This window comes from Typopeltis vanoorti, chromosome 21 (genome assembly GCF_054136105.1).
Source record: "Typopeltis vanoorti isolate ZY-2024b chromosome 21, IOZ_Tvanoo_1.0, whole genome shotgun sequence".
Classification (NCBI taxonomy): Eukaryota; Metazoa; Arthropoda; class Arachnida; order Uropygi; family Thelyphonidae; genus Typopeltis; species Typopeltis vanoorti.
Window position 1 is genome coordinate 24,695,347 of NC_143569.1, and position 17,867 is coordinate 24,713,213.

The 17,867-nt window shown below is 39.0% G+C and overlaps 1 protein-coding gene across 2 annotated transcripts in view; it reads left to right on the forward strand.

The window, feature by feature from the left end:
* The window catches only part of Gnf1 (germ line transcription factor 1), a 406,700-nt gene that overhangs the window by 234,938 nt on the left and 153,895 nt on the right, over window positions 1–17,867 (forward strand). The gene's annotated exons all lie outside the window — the stretch shown is intronic.

Consider the following 17,867-nt stretch of genomic DNA (forward strand, 5'->3'; position numbering starts at 1 on the left):
AATCAAGTCATGATCACCTGGCCAGAGGAAACAATTAAAAAGCTATTACTACATTATGCATTCGCTTCCAGAATTTATGGCCTGTCTCAAAATACACAAAACAAACACACAATTATGACTAAAAGTTGAAGGAATTGACAGCCCCAATTATCACTTAGCCAATAAACAAGTGGCTACACTCAAGGAGTTGGCAGGTCATTCACCTGACTAAATGGATATTTGTTGAATTGGATTTAAACGGTATTGATGCGAACACAGATTGATAAGAAAATAACTATTTATTAACTTAAAAGCTAATATTTCGCTGGTATTATATCCAGCATCTTCAGAGCACACAAACAAAGTTTGTTACAAATGCGAGGCAACCACAATCCGGTGTAACAGTGGGGCCAGTATAAGTAATTGCAGCGTGCAACAGGACTAAAGTCCTAATAAGGCGCCATCTAAGTTTAAATAAAAAATAAAAAAAACAGTGATCTAAAGTTTTGAAAAAATAGTAGTCCAAATAGTAGTCTTTGAAAGTTTTGACAAATAGTAGTCCAAAGTTTTGAAAAAAATAAAAATAAATAAATATTAATTTAGTCTTGGGATGACTGTCTCCCAAATCTTTGGTAGATTTATACAGCCATACTTGTTAAGGTTTAGTATGTTTTAAGGCTTCTGTTGATTCCAGGAACAACCTCTCTAACTTGTATAAGCTTCTGTGCAGTACTTTTATTTTTTTCCACTTGATCCTGTGTGTCGGGGTATCCAAAGCATAGTCTGCCAGACCCGACTTACCATAGCGAAAATGCCGGATATATTTTTTGTGTTCGCTGATGCAGATGTCCACAGTTCTTCCTGTCTGTCCTTAGTAGGCTCGATGACAGGAACAGGGCACTTCATAGACTCCTGGATGTGATAAAGGAGTGAAACTGTCCATAGGTGAATGGATGAGAGTTGACAATTTCACATAAGGTTTAAATACGGTGCACAGTTGGTGTTTGTTAAGCACCATAGATATCTTTTCAGATGTATACCTTAATGTATGGGATAGTGATAGTTTTGTTGTAGTCTTCTGTGGTAGATAGTGGGGGAGATTTCTGGGTAGCATTTAGTATTTTATCTATCTTATGAGGATTATAGCCATTGGTTAGGAAGGTGTGACGCAGGTAAGAAAGTTCAGCAGTGAGAGCAATGTCATTGGAACAGATTACTCTAGCTCTATGGGTTAATTTTTTTAAGATACAGTTCCATATTGTTGAGAAGGGGTGGTGGTGTGATTGTTTGTGTAAATATTTCCCTGTATGTGTGGGTTTTCTATAAACCGAAAATGATAAGGAGCCTTCTGGAAGACTTGTGATCAGTGTGTCCAGGAAGGGAAAGCAGTTATTGGCTTCTAGTTCCATTGTAAAGTGGATTTTAGGGTGCTGGCTATTTAGATGCACTAAAAATGTATTCAATGTGAATGGGCTATGTGGCCAAATAGCAAACACATCATCAACATAGCATCGCCAGAGACTAGGTTTGAGAGTGGCTGTGTTGATAGCTAGCTTTTCCAGATGTTCTATGTAGAAGTTGGCTAAGGGGGGGAGAGAGGGTGGAACCCATAGCTGTCCCATCTAATTGTTTGTATATTTTCCCTTTCCATGTAAAATAACTTGCCTGTACTGTGAATTTAAATAGCTGAAATATATCAGGGGGAAATTGTGAATTTAGTAAGTTAAGTGTTTCAGTCAATGGTGCATTAGTGAATAATGAGGTGATATCAAAACTCACCATTAGGTCTGAACTGTTTAAGGTGTGGTTTTCTAAAGTACTTTTTAGGTGGGTAGAATTTTCAACAAAAGAGGAAGAATTGTTTGTGCAAGTGGCTAGTAGTTTTGCTAAATGTTTAGCTAGTTTATGTATAGGACTGTTTATACTATCTACAATAGGGTGTAAAGGTATATCTTGTTTGTGAATTTTTGGAGCTCCATATATTGTAATATATGGAGTCTTGGAGAAGTGCGTTCATTTTGCTTTCATATTCTGTTGTATCCATTACTACAGTTGCATTTCCTTTGTCTGGTTTGGTTATTGTAATGTGGTTATTATTGCATAGCTCTTTTAGAGCCAAAATATTATCCCTCATATTTCTTTATGAGGGATATTATTTTTGGGAGGCTTAGAATGGATTAGGATATTGGCCACGTTCTAACCTAATATTATTGGCTATTGCTGGAGGCAGGCCGTATATTCCACGTTCAACGGAAGCCATTATTTTGGTTTTTTGTAACTTCTTTAGAAGTAACGGCAAAATTGTGTTTACGACTTAATGCACTCGCTTAATCTTTGGTTAAGGTTACCAATAATAAGTTCACAACAACACCTGTAATCGCAGCCGCTGCATAGCACTGTGTTGCTGGAGAATTTCAAAATTCTTCTGGTGCCGGTTTTTAACTTTAGCGAATTGTTTGTTGGCTGTCGAGTTGGAGATTCTATCCAGGATATCCCATAGCTCCAGGTTCAAAATGTCAGATAGTATATCATGTAGTGCAGTGATGGAAGAATTTATATTTGAAAGCTCTCGTCGAGTAGCGTATACCTGTTCCTGTGATAGTGCTAAACTCGCTCGTTTGTAAATATGTTGGGCTTTGAATCTTGTTGTTAATTTTTATACAGTTTGGTATCAAATTGGTATCTCGGCACCTTTTTAAGAAAGCTAACCTATTCAGTTTCCGCACCAATTTTACTTTCCACTTACAGTATTGTCATGCCTTACGTACGATATTATCTCTGTGAAGAATATTTAACCGCTTGGATAGGCTTATGTGTTCGTCACACATGTTGAATTGGATTTAAATGGTATTGATGCAAACACAGATTGATAAGAAAATAACTATTTATTAACTTAAACGCTAATATTTCGCTGGTATTATATCCAGCATGTATTTATTTAAGTTATATTTAGTTTAAATTATTACAGCATCTATTTAAGTTAATAAATAGTTATTTTCTTATCAATCTGTGTTCGCATCAATATCATTTAAATCCATTTCAACATGTGTGACGAACACATAAGCCTATCCACGCGGTTAAATGGATATTAGTTTTGCTATAGCCATAATTTATAAATGTATTGTTAATAATTTGTAATTTTTATAAATAATAATAACAACAGGACTAGCATTGATGTAGTAAGTGGTGTTTTTTTTTTCACCAGAGGTCAGGCCAATGATTTTTAACAGTTGACCAAATCAAGGTAACTTTAGATCATGTAGATTGTAGTGCAGCTTGTTTCTTTGTATATATCTGTATACTCAAGATAGATGACCTTAATGTGAAGGTCAAAACATTGAGTGATTATTTTGGTTTATATTAAACTGAAGTTTTACTCTAACATGGTAGTTATTTCCATACCATATGATGAATTCTGATCACTGTGTAACCATGAAGGAAAGGATTCTCATAATCCATGTAGATGTTACTCACAAGCATTGCAATTATTACAGTAAGCTAAAGATACATGTTTCACTTTTGATCAATCAGCTGGCTTTTTTGAAGAGGTGCAGAGACAGCAATCTTATTCCTAACTGCATCAAGCTGAAAAATAAATTTACTTTGGCCAGTTTACACTTGGGAACAAATTCAAACAGCCTGCAGAAACCTAGCAATGACCCAAAATCAAGTTTTAAATTTACTCTCTAATTATATGTATCCAGATATTATGCCAATCAGGATAACTCCCCCATGGCAAATAACTCTAACAGTGAACAACAAAAAAGTGAGATGAAGAGCGACCAACCACATGCAGGCAATGTTCATGCGATCACCCTATCTAGCCACACTCTAAATAGCGTAAATTAAAGATACCAAAAATTATATACTTGGTTTAATCCTTTATCCAAGTGTAAACAAACAAAGTTTGCACCAAGCATTTTAAGAACTGGGGCAACTTGTATAAAGAATCTAAGACTTCGCATCACTTGCCTTAGTATCCCATAATGCAAAGCACATCTCCTTGCGCACATGTATAATGCTGTGCATTATGGGAAGATCACTACCCAGAAAAATATATCATATTTTATATGCCCCAATCTTGAAACAAAGTCAGGTGCAACTTGGATAGAGGATTAAACCAAGTGAAAAACTTCCAATAGCTTTCTCTAATCCAGTGTAATTTAATAAGAAGGTGTGACACCTTTTGGCAACTTGTATATGAAAATATGACTTCTGCATTACGTTAACCTTAGTATCATGAAAAAAAGTAGGTAGTGATTTTTTCATGGATTGGGGATCATGAGTGACTTGACAGATTTTATGATGGAGGACAGACTTGTCATTTTTGGAATTGTGGTGCATTTATTACACTATGTGTCATGAAGATCATGCAATTTTTGAATCAGTGCTCTTACTAAATCAGTTCAGAGTCTTGCAGCAGTATCGGTAAGACTACAACTGCACAGTAAGCATTTTTTTTTTTTTTATGTTTTGTTTTTTAATATCAACTTTAGATACTGGGATGCTTAAAGGTCAAAGCTGTATAACTGAGAGGAGACCTCCACATAGCCTTTAAAGGAACGCGGAGAACTGAACAGGGCTTCTGACCTAATTTCCAATCCTCACCACCTCATGGTGAACCCTGTTGGGTATCTACCTGGATACTAAACGAACGAGGATGGGCTGGTAATTTGGGATTTAGCCGACCAAATTGTATTGGCTTAAACCAATATACAAAATGATGGTACAACATGACAAAATTTCATGCCGGTTGGGGCGTCGCCCAGTTAAACAAGGCCCCGGTTGTTTTCGCCAGGAAACCAGGGTGAACAGTGAAAAGTCGGCTACTGGAACAAATCTGAAAGCACACCCCAACTTAACATCACCAGAGTTAAAGATCGGTACTGTCAACATAAGAAGTCTGAATGGCAAAGAAATGGAGCTAGCTGAAGAATTAGATAAGTACCAGATCGACATAATAGGGATGACTGAAACAAAAAAGACAAAAACTGGTGAGATCCTTCTAAGCAATAAATACACAATGTTATATTCAGGAAATGACAATCAAGGAAAAGAAGGAGTAGCCATAGTATTCAACACAAAATGCGAGGCTAATCTTCTTGAATGGCAAGCAGTCTCAAGTAGAGTTATGTGGGCAAATATCAGAATGGGGAATTGGACAATGAGACTTATTTGTGCCTATGGTCCCACAGAAGGTTTTACTAAGGTAGAAGTGGAAGAATTTTTTGATGCTTTAGAAAAAGCAACTGACATAATGAAAAAGAAAAAGTTGGTCCTTGTTGGGGATCTAAATAGCAGAGTAGGAAAGGTTTGTCACACATACAAAAATATTTTGGGAAAATTTGGAGAAAAGATCAAAGCTAATAATAGTGGCAATTACCTGTTGGATTTCTGCTCAGGACATGGACTGGTTATTACTAACACCAGGTTCCAACATAAAATTGTGCACAAATTCACATGGAGAGAAGATGCAATGAATAAGAAAAGTCTCATTGACTATGTTATTGTTGATAGTGATTTTTTCTCCCTGGTGCAGGACACCAGAGTGTACAGATGATTTGAAATTGGAAGTGATCACTATTTAGTCTTGAGCAGGATAAAATTGAATTTCATATTGAAAAGAATAACATGTAAGAAAGTTTTAAAGCGAATAAAAGTTGAGCATCTCTCAGATGTGAACTGTAGACTAAAATACACAAAGATTATTGAAGAAAAAATGAAAGAGTTTGAGAACAAGAACCAAACCTGGGAGATTCAGTGGTAAGCTTGAAAAAACCCTGATTGATTCAGCCAGAGAGGCATGTGGTGAGGTTGTCTGCAAGGATAGAAAATTCAGAACTCTCTGGTGGACACAGGAAGTTAAAGAGGCAGTGAAGGAAAAGAAGAAAGCATATGAAAAGTTCCTGGCAAATAAGTGAGCTTTTTCTCTCAGAGAATACAGAGACAAATGTAAGAAAGCGAAACACTGTGTAAAACTAGCTAAACAAAAGTCATGGGAGGATTTTGTCAAGAACATAGAAAATAAATATCAAGAAAGTGGTAAGATATTCTACAGGTTGGAAATGGAAGAAAGAGCACTGTAAAAGGAGTTAGAGATGATAAAGATGACATGAAAACAGGAGAAAAAGATATCCTTGAAGTATGGAGTAATTACTTTGAAAAACTGCTGAATGAAACAAGCAGTGATGACAGCACAGTGGTAAAAAACTCTGACCAGGCATGCAGTCAGGAATACACATCCATACTTGAAGTAGAAAAAGCCATCAAAGGCTTGAAATGTGGAAAGCAGCAGTAATAGATGATATTCGACCAGAAATGGTGAAGTATGGTGGTATAAAAGTTTTACAGTGGCTGCACTGCATAGTTCAGAAAGCCTGGACAGAGGGATGAATTCCAGATGATTGGAGTAGAGCTCTCATAGTACCCATATATATAAAAAGGGAAATAAAACTGAATATGAGAATTACAGAGGTATTTCCCAACTGAGTATTCCTGGTAAGATATATGCAAGTATACTTGAGAAACGGTTAAGAATTGTGGAAGAAAAGCTTGGTGAAGAACAAGCTGAATTCAGGCCAAATAGAGGCTGTCAGGATCAGATCTTCACTTTACGACAATTAGTTGAGAAAGCAATGGAATATAACAAAGATCTGTCTTTAAGCTTTGTCGATCTGGAAAAGGCATATGACAAGGTGCCAAGAGAGAAGCTATTCAATCGCTACAGTTATATGGTTTCAATGGAGCATTATATCAAGCAATACTTAGCCTTTATTTGAGTTGCTAGTCAGCAGTTAGAATTGAAGGAAGTTCAGGAAGATGGTTTAATATTAAATTTGGTGTGGGACAAGGATGTACATTATCCCCTCTGTTATTCATTATCTATATGGATCACATTATGAAGAAAAGTGGTATTAAACATGATATCAGAATTACAGATGTTAATGTCAGCTCTTTGCTTTATGTGGAAGATGTTATACTTCTAAATAAATCCGCTACACATTTGCAAGATTTCCTGACTTAATTGAATAACTGTTGTAATAGATATGGTATGAAGGTCAGCATTAAAAGAGCATTAAATGAAAATAGGTAGAATTGTTGAAAATGTCAACTGTGTTGTGAACGGGTAACCTGTGGAACAAGTAAAACATTTCAGCTACTTAGGCACGATTTTTAGTGAAGATGGTAAATTAAATATAGAAATAGCCAACAGAATCAACAAAGCTGGTATAGTAGGCAGTCAATTGAATAAATTCATATGGAGTAAGAGAGAAATTACTCAGAACACTAAATTAGTTAAAACTGGTTTGAACGCTGTCTTGTATATGAGAGCTGGGTTAGAAGTAAAACACTTGACCAAAGACGAGAGACTGCAGATATGAGAGTCCTGTGAAAGATTATAGGCGTGAACAGATGGCATCAATGGCAATATCATATTAAAAACGAGGATATTAGATAAGAACTTGTCAGCATCCAGGAATGCGTTAGCAGAGCTAATCTCAGGTGGTATGGTCACTTAAACAGAATGGGCAAGGAAAGATTAGCAAAACAAGTGTTCTCTGCCAGGTTGGCAATAAAATGACCCAGAGGAAGACCAAAATATAGGTGGATTGATACGGCGCCTTAAACAATAGAAATATAGGATCTGATAATGTTGGAGTCTTGACAAGTAACAGACTGATCTGGAGGAAAATTGTAGATAGGAAGTTAGTAATGATGTAAATTTTTCATGTAGTACTATCATATCCTGTACACCCCCTTGAGGGTACATGTCAGGAATTTGATGATGATGATAATGACTTTAGATACTTCACATTGATATTAATGGAAAAACAGCTAAATGAATCAATATTTAAGGAGGTATATAGAGAATTTATAAGACTAGGTGAACTACTTAACAACAATTGTCCAGGAAAAGTGAAACTTTACGACACAGTTCCACCGGAAAGTGTCACAGACGTCACAGAAGTTCAGTCAGAATCATGCCTTCTACTCCTTCAGACTTTGTAGAAGTACGTGCACGCAAAAAGCGAAGAACAACAGAAGAACCATACAATGACAACGAAATGGAACAGGATTCTCAGAGTTCGGACACCCCCATTTCTCCTAAAGAAAAGATGCCTGCGATCATCCTTAGAGAAAAGCAGAAATGGGCAGCTTTAAGATCCACAATCTCCAATCTGCACATCGGCTTCATTAAGGCAAAAAACATGGATGAAGGCATAAAGAAACAGCCAGCAACAGTGACAGACTATAGATGGTTGACCAAAGAACTGGAAGATAGAGGCATCCAGTATTGTACCTTTGCGCTCAGCTCGGAAAAAAACTTAAAAGTGGTCCTTCGCAGTATCTCTGAAGTCATTGACACAGTAGAAATAGCTGCTGACCTTAATTCTCAGGATCTGCCTCCAGTCATGGTCAGCAGAATGTATAAAGCAGACAAGACTTCCATGCCATTAGTCCTAGTAGAGATTCATAAAATTTACAAGAATATCTACAAACTAAAAACAGTCTGTGGACTCAAGTTATATAAGTTAAGGGGATAAAAATCCCTTCTTGTTTTTCAGCCAGTAAGCGAAACTAAGATCGAACACTACGATCTGTAACGTTTCATGCCGACGAACTGTCAGCGTATCCAACTGCAGTGACCCTCATCCTGCAAACTACAAAGGATGTACTCAGCACCCTTGGTACGAACTGTCAGCGTATATATAAGTGACCAAGTGGTCACTTACGCTTGGATACGAACTGTCAGCGTATCCAAGCGTAAGTGACCACTTGGTAGTGCCACACCACGGCAACTCGTTGCAAAGGTGTGGCACTACCAAGGCGATGACCACCTCGGCCAAATGTGCCAACTGCAGTGACCCTCATCCTGCAAACTACAAAGGATGTACTCAGCACCCTTGGTACGAACTGTCAGCGTATATATAAGTGACCAAGTGGTCACTTACGCTTGGATACGAACTGTCCTCGGCCAAATTGCACATTTGACCACCTCGGCCAAATGTGCCAACTGCAGTGACCCTCATCCTGCAAACTACAAAGGATGTACTCAGCACCCTTGGTACGAACTGTCAGCGTATATATAAGTGACCAAGTGGTCACTTACGCTTGGATACGAACTGTCAGCGTATCCAAGCGTAAGTGACCACTTGGTAGTGCCACACCACGGCAACTCGTTGCAAAGGTGAAGCAAGCTTCCTCACTGTTCTTGATATTTTCTCATAATGTAAAACACAGCTCTTAAGAGATGTAGTACTGTTTTACATTATGAGGAGGTCACTACCCAGACCGGTTTCAACCTTTTTTTGAGAGCTTTTGGCTTTTCAGTCTGTGGACTCATCGTCACACCAGAGCCACTCCAGAAAAGATCATCTTCTGGGCAGTGCCACAGGTGCCAGAAGTTTGGCCATGCCCAGAATCTATGTAGAGCAGAATATAGATGTTTGAAATGTGGGGACAGCCACCGAACCAATACCTGCACAAAGCCGATGACCACCTCGGCCAAATGTGCCAACTGCAGTGACCCTCATCCTGCAAACTACAAAGGATGTACTCAGCACCCGAAGAACAGACAGATGGAGGCAGTCAATCAGCCCTCCCCCTACATCAAAACCAGAGACTCAGCGGCCACAGTCAGAAACCTCCAAAAATAGAGACACCCAAAAGCAAACCAGAAGTTATGCCAATGTGACCCATACAAATAGACCAATACCAGAACAAAATCAACCAATAGCACCTAAAAACCTAACAGTTGTTGTTACGGCCTCACTAGCAAACATGCTACAAGATTTCAGCCTGTCAAACCCTACTGCAACCTGAACCAAGTCATCCTCACAGCTCTCATAAATGAATAGGAACAAACTCATTCCAGCATCACTTCAGATAGTTGCTTGGAATGCAAATGGCCTCAAAAACAAAATTCTGGAACTCCGAAATTTCACATATAGATATCAACCAGATGTTATATTAATCAGTGAAACTCATTTAAGACCCTCAGACAATCCTACAATAAGGGGGCTATCACCTATACAGAAATGACAGACTACTCTACAGAGGCAGTGGCACTGCCATCTTCATTAAAAACTACATTAAGCACTACTCTGTGAGCATTCCTTCAACCACTAACCTTGAGATCACAGGCGTGGAAGTAGTCACCAGCTGCACTGGCAAACTGAAAATCTACTCAGCTTACAACCCTCCCCAAAAATCTCTACTTCACACTGACCTAAATGCCATCTTATGCGTCAGAGAGCCCACCATTATAGCCGGGGATCTGAATTCCAAGCACCCTGCGTGGAATTGCACAACCACCAACAAGAATGGTTGCATCCTTTCCAATTACTTAGGATCAAGCAATGCTGTTGTGGCAGGCCCCACCGAACCAACTCATCTCAGTACATTTGGCACTGGTGACATCCTAGATATAGCTATCCTGCAGGATATCAAACTTCAATACAGCATCATATCTATGGATAAACTATCATCCGATCACATTCCAATTCTTCTACAGCTGGGAAATCAAGATTACCTGTGTCCTTCTTCTCATTCCTACATTGCATGGGAAAGACTGTCAGCAGCACTCAAGGATTATATTGGACCTGTTCCTCGCATATGCACAAAAGAAGTAGAAACTACAAATCTCACACAACAAATTGATTCTGCTATAAAGGTAGCTATCTCCTACAAATCTGCCCGCAAGCTAGATCGTTTGCCTGAAGACATCATGAACTTGATCAGAGACAAAAACAGAGCTAGGAAAAAATTCCGTAACATGCGTGCACCACAAGATAAAACAGCCCTAAACAGGATAAATGGGAAAGGAGAAGAACTAATAGGAACTAGATGAAGAACTAAAAATAGAACTACAACATCTTAAATGGACCTTTAAAAACAATGGCTACTCTTTAAAAAGTATTAACAAACAACTATCCCACCGTCAACGTAGCAACGTAGAAACACAGGACAACTCCAAAGGTCATATCTCCTTGCCATATATCAGCACACTATCCAAAAATCTGAGTAGAATCTTAAAAAAATTTAACATACAAATGTGCTTCTCAACTCTTCCAAAAATAAGATCACGTTTCAGCAACTACAAACAATCTCACAACCTTCTGCAGTTCCCAGGTGTTTAAAAAGTCACGTGAGTGCAGAAAACCTTACTATGGCCAAACGGAGAAATCTATCCTCCTACGTCTCGAGGAACACCAGAGAGACATTGCTTACAAGAGAACCAGAGCTACTGCCCTATCAGGCCATGTCCTGTTTTCAATAAACACGAACAACGAAAGCCACCAACATGAAGTAAATTGGACAACTTCAAACCTACACATTTGCCATGATGAGGTAGAACGCCGTATTGTCGAGTCAAAAGAAATCACCTTGGACCCACTTCATATGAACAATAATCACAGCTATAATTTGCCTGACTCTTTCAGCTCTACTATCAGATACTGGAGATCGCGTAGTTCCACACACGCACAAGTAGACAACAATAGAACTTTAACACGGACTATAGCTCAAGTTCATAATAACTGTAATTTACAGTCGAATATTATAGTTTTATAATTATATAGTTTTAGAGCGTTTCAATGTTTTCAGTGTCTTTTAATAACTTTCTATGTTCTTAACGCCTGATGAAGTCGATCCTGACGAAACATGTTGCATTCCAAATAAATCTCAATTTGTTATAATTCTCGGTTTTTTAGTCAGTTTATAAAAAAATGAACATATCCAAACGCCGAGTTAATATTAGTAGTCATATATATATATATATATAAAGATAGGGGTTTTTTTTTTTTTTTTTGCTAAAACTCAGGTTTTTTTGTCCCCCAGAGCAGGCAAACCGGCCCCATGAACACACATAGATTACAGACATAAATACGTCCCAGCCACATGCCAGTCCCGAGTCCAGGTAAATTTGGGGGGGGGGGGGGGTGAGCAATGGTGAACTACCCTGTAAAAAATCTCGCCAGGAACACTTTGTAGACAATGCCTACAAAGTCATCTAGGGTCTAGAAATGACTGAAAGGAAAAAACCACTGCCACCGTATTTTTTTCATCAAAATAAAACGTGTAAATTTAAAAAAATATTATTATTATTATTACTACTAATACTACTGCCACCAGAGAACTCCAGGGAGTCAGAGATCTCGTTGAAGGAAACCCCATATCACTTGCACCTTCCCTTTAATTCATTCACACAACCTTCACTCACTGCTCTATGAAAGAAAAATCTAGCTTATCCCTTTTTTTGACTGTATTCATTCTCAGCTTCCATGGATTCACTTTTTCCTCTCTCTCTCTCTCTCTCTCTCTTCCCTCCATGAAATAACAAATTCTCATCTAAATCCTGTATGATTCTTTCAGAAGTTTGTAGATCTGTCATATCACTCTTTCTGTACCCATATTCACATATTCTTCCTGCATAGATATCCTCTTCTATCAGTCATGTCTCTCTAATGCTGATAACGTTTGTCTACTTGTACTCACTATGCCTTATTCTCCAGTCATTAGTGAACATGATAGCCATCAGGCTCTAATAGGTATTCAAGTAATTCAAGGATCAGTGCCATGGCATGTACGGCTGGATGTCGATAGAGCATGGGAAGTGGTCAAGGAGCATTTACAGGAGGTTATGGCTGATTGTATATTTAGGGTCTGAATAGTAAAGCAAGTAGGGGTTAAATGGATGAATAACACCGTTAAGCTTGAGCTGCAAAAAAAGAAACAACTGTGGAGGGAATTTAAAGAAAGAGGTGACCTGCAGGCACACGAACGGTATAAAGTGCAGGCCAGAAGGGTAATGAGTGTAGTAAAAAAAGCAAAAGCGAATTATGAAAGGAAAGCAGCTATGCAAGCTAAAGAGAATCCCAAACAGTTCTTTCAATATGCTGCAAGCGAAAAAAAAACTGTATACAGCAAAATGATTTTAAGGAATGACAATGCTAAGGAGGTCACTGAATCAGTCGATATAGTGGAATTACTGAGCGAACACTTTGCAAGAGTATATCATCCAGGTGATGACATTGAAAAAATGAAGGAACCATTAGTTTATATGGGAATTGTGATGAATGAAGTGGAGGTGAATACATCTGTGGGATTGGATGGTATACCAGCACGGGTCTTACGTGAAGCAGCTAAAGAATTATCAGTGCCCTTGACCATGTTGTTTAATCTCAGTCTCGGGTCTGGTTTAGTCCCAAAGGTGTGAAAGAGGGGAAAATAGTTCCACTGCATAAAGGAGGATCTAAGACTACTGTTGCAAATTACCGACCGATCAGCATATCAAGAGTTGTTGTCAAGATTTTGGAGAAAGTAGTCAAGGGAAGAATACAGGAATGGATTGATGAAAATGAGATAATGTATAGGGGACAACATGGTTTTGTGAAGGGTAGATCATGCCTCAGTAACTTGCTCAAGTTTTATAACGCAGTGACGGCTGAACTGGATAAGGGTAATGGGTTTACAGTGATACTGCTGGACCTGGCTAAGGCATTTGACAGGATACCACATGGACTTCTAATCCGTAAACTGCAATATATGGGAATGGATATAGGGTTCGTGAGATGGATAGGTGGGTGGTTGATGGAGAGATATCAAAAAGTAGTTTATTCAGGAGTAGAGTCCAAAAGACGGCCTTTAACTAGTGGTGTGCCGCAGGATTCTCTTCTTGGACCACTGCTGTTTAATTTGTTCATTAACGATATAGGGAAGGATCTAAGAGGAACAGTTCATTTGTTCGCTGATGATGATGCAAAGTTGGGTAGGGCAATAGTGAGTGCAGAAGATGTCAAAATCTTACTGCACAACTTGGATAGATTGGAGTTCTGGGCTAAGGAGAATGGATGTCAATTTAATGTGATAGGTGGCACCTTTGGATAAATTATGTTAAACTTGTGCTCCTGCATTTCATCGTAATTACAAGTGTCTTTTGTGCAAAATAAGCAGCAAACGGAAATCTAACAGAAGATACTAAGGAGCCGATTATTTCAATACAAGTCGTAAGTACCCTTAGTCCATTAAATCGGTATTTTTTCAATGAAAAAACAGCCACGTGAAAGTGCTATGCCTACTGTGCGATCACCTATACAAAATATGGTAAATATGGCAGCAACAGAGGCCGACAATGGAAGATTACCTCTAGTCCCATCAGCATAGCGTCGCCAATCATCAACAAACCAAAAGACATCACAAAGTATTGCAGCTGTGAAACCGAAGTTAAAGAAAGAAAAAAGTATACAGGGGTCCTTGAGTTACGTCGGAGATCTGTTCCTATGGACCCACGTAAAGCAATTTTCTATGCAAGTTGGAATTACCATAGCCTAAGTTACTTACCTAACCTAAAACACCCTAATGTCATACATATATATATCAAGAAACAGAACTAGGCCATAGGAAAATGAAAGGGAGAACATAATTACTGTATAGTACAGAAAAATGACAAAAATGAAACTGTAATAAAAAAACAAACAAACATAAAAATGAGAACTATCCCCAAAATTACAAATGAAACTGTACATTCTGTATAGGTGATTAAAAAAAAAAACAAAATGAAAACAATTCTTTACCTTTTATCCTGTAGTTGAAGAACAGTTGAGGTACCAGCACCTGCTGCAGGCCTTTCTACCTTCATGAAAAAACGTTCCAGGCTAGTCTGTAATGATACCATCCTCTTCTTCTCGTATATCTCCCTATAACACTGCAGGCAATCCATAACCCCTTGGAAGACCTTTGTGTACCTAGCAGTGTTGGGATCCTCAACCTCAAACTTGGCCAGCCCATCCTCAATGAGGGCAAAACCTTCTGCCAAGCCCTTGGTGGTGAATCTCCTGGGTTCAGGGGGTTGGAACCGTTTCCTCCTCCTCAATCAGCCGCTTCTCTAACTGAATGAGGTCTTCTGCTGATAACTCCTCCCCATGAGATGCCAGAAACTCTGTGACATATTTGGCCTCCACTTCCAAATTCATCTGCTTCCTCAGGGCAACAACCTTCTCTGTGACAGCCTCAACTGTCTCCTCATAGCCATGGAAATCATTTACAAAATGGGGACACAGTTTTTTCCATACATCATTCAAATTTGTCTGCTTCACTTCATCCCAAGCATGCTCAATGTTTTGTATGCCATTATAAATGCTATACGATTTCCAAAAGTCTTTGAATGTTAAGTTCCTGTCTTTTTCAGTTGCCCTGAAAGCCATAGCAAATGTCCTGCGGAGGTAGTAGGCCTTAAAGGAAGCAATAACACCCTGGTCCATAGGCTGCAAAAGGGCTGTGGTGTTTGGTGGAATGTAAACCACCTTAGCATTAGGGTGAAAGTCATCCAAGTGGGCAGGGTGACCAGGGGTATTGTCTAGCACTAACAATGCCTTAAAGGGCAGACCCTTGGCTGTACAGTACCTCTGAACTTATGGCACAAAATGGTTGATAAACCAGTCCTCGAAGATTTGAAGTGCCACCCATGCCTTCTTATTGGATTTCCAGATGACAGGCAGTTGATCCTTCCAAATGCCTTTTAGCCCTTGGATTTTCAACCTGATAGACAAGGGCTTCAGTTTTAAGTCGCCAGCAGCATTAGCCCCAAGAAGCAAAGTCAATCTCTCTTTACCAGCTTTATGGCCTGGTGCTGCCTTCTCCTTGTTGGTGATATAGGTACGATTAGGTATACGTTTCCAAAATAGGCCTGTCTCGTCCACATTAAACACTTGTTGAGCACTGTAGCCCCCCCCTCCCCCTTCCTCCCTTATTATCTCAGCCAACCCCTCAGGAAACTCACCAGCTTCATCTTGCACCTTAAGGTTATGTAAATTGCCCCAAGCCTTAAACCTCATAAACCTTCACATTAAACTCTTCACCTGCACTCATTTCCCCCTTTCACTTTTCAATGCCTCAAACAATCTTTTCACCTTTTCTTGAATTAACATGAGGCTAATTGGCATATGGCTTTGATGCTGGTCTTCCAGCCAAAGAACAAGAAGCCTTTCCATCTCAGTGATGAGCCTACTACGTTTTTTTGTAATCACAGTCGATTTCATGGGTGCTAATCCTTTCACGTGTTCAAGAGTGCGAACTTTATCCTTGATAATAGTCCCGACTGTGGTACGACTTAAGTTCAACACGCGGCCGATGTTCGTTGGCGTTTCTCCCTTTTAATAATGTCTAATTTCACTTCTAATGTAATGGCTTTCCTTTTCTTTGACACACTGCCATGCCTTACATTCGGGAGCCATATTGAAGGGTAAAAAGTCACAAAAAAACACAAAAGTGAGAGAGCAGAGGTAAACAAAGTACGTGGTACCCAAAGAGTGTATGCTGGGACCCAAGTGACACCACCTCTCCCAAACAAATGCCGTATAACGGCTTCCGCCACTCTCACAAACAAGTTTGTCCACGACGTTTGAATTTTACTGCACTCTGCTTCAAGTCGAAATTTATTTTTTAAATTATTTATGGGATTACCGCCGTAAAGTCGAAACGATGCATGTCGAGGACGACGTAGGTCGAGGACCCCCTGTATTGTGCAATTTCTGTTGCAACTGGCTGCATACTATCCTGTGCGAAAATAGATGAATCAGTGAAAAAGCTTTTCACTGATCTCAACCAGCTCTACTTCTGTATGATGTGTCTCCCTTCAGTAAAACAGCTACTAAACCTAGGCAACAGATTTGGAAACCTCGAACAACAGCTTAATACTATGATAGATACTTTCTCCTCCAAAATCAGAAAGTTGGAAACTAAGCTCGAGATACTCGATGACCAGCACCCAATCGCAAATGCACCTGTACCAACTAACGAACTTTGTCAACTAATCGCATCTATGGTACACGAGTCGCTCAAGGCCAAAAAATGACTCTCAGCGGCGTTATCCTGAACTTTCCGATAGAAAACGAAAAATGAATCCTTAAAAGAAGACATCGGCAAACCAGCAGGAGAATGCAATTTTGATCCCAAAAATATTGTTAAATGCCATCGTTTCTGACCCATAAACAAACGAAAGGAAGGAACGAACTTTCCACATCTCATGAAAGTGACCTGCGACACACCAACAAATACATCCAAATTTATAAAGGCAATAAACAAAAAGCTAAAGGACATTTTTCCCCAATCGCGCATACGTGCTTGACCTGATTGAGAAAAACTAGGTTTTCTCTTTCGCTCAAGACGTTACTTCACCTCTAAACAGCTGTTAACGTTATACAAATCACAAATCTGCCCAGCTTTCGAATACTGCTCTCACATTTGGAGTGGGGCTCCTAAAAGCATCCTCAAAATGCTTGACTCAATGCAGAGTCAAGCAATTAGATTGAGAAATGACCCGTCTCTCACCAACTCACTCCCCTCACTTTCACATAGATGCTTGGTCTCTGCGATTTGTATATTCTATAAATATTTCCATTGAAAATGTTCATCCAAAACAGCATCAATAATTCCCCCACTCTGCACTAAGCCCATTGAAAAACATACAGCTGCCACCCAACATCATTTCGCAGTACACCTTGAAACCCACAGAACAAGTTTCTTTTCCTCATCCTTCATCCCTGCTACTGCAGCACTGTGGAATAGTCTTCCCCTGACGTATTTCCCAAGGAATACAACATACATGCTTTTAAATCAATCAAATGTAAACAAGTTTCTCCTTTCCCAACCCACTACCCATATACGGTACTAATGTACTATAGGTTGACCAGCCAACCTCTCGTATATGGATCCAACATAAAAAAAAAAAAAATTGGAATGCACTTGTGTAATAACTTGGTATAGCAAATTAATTTCTTTATGAATAGACTAGAATTTTTATTCAGCGAGCAGAGAAGTGAATGAATATTTATGCTGTTCATCAAAAGTAACCTCCCTATCGTATAATTGATGTACTTTTGGCTCTT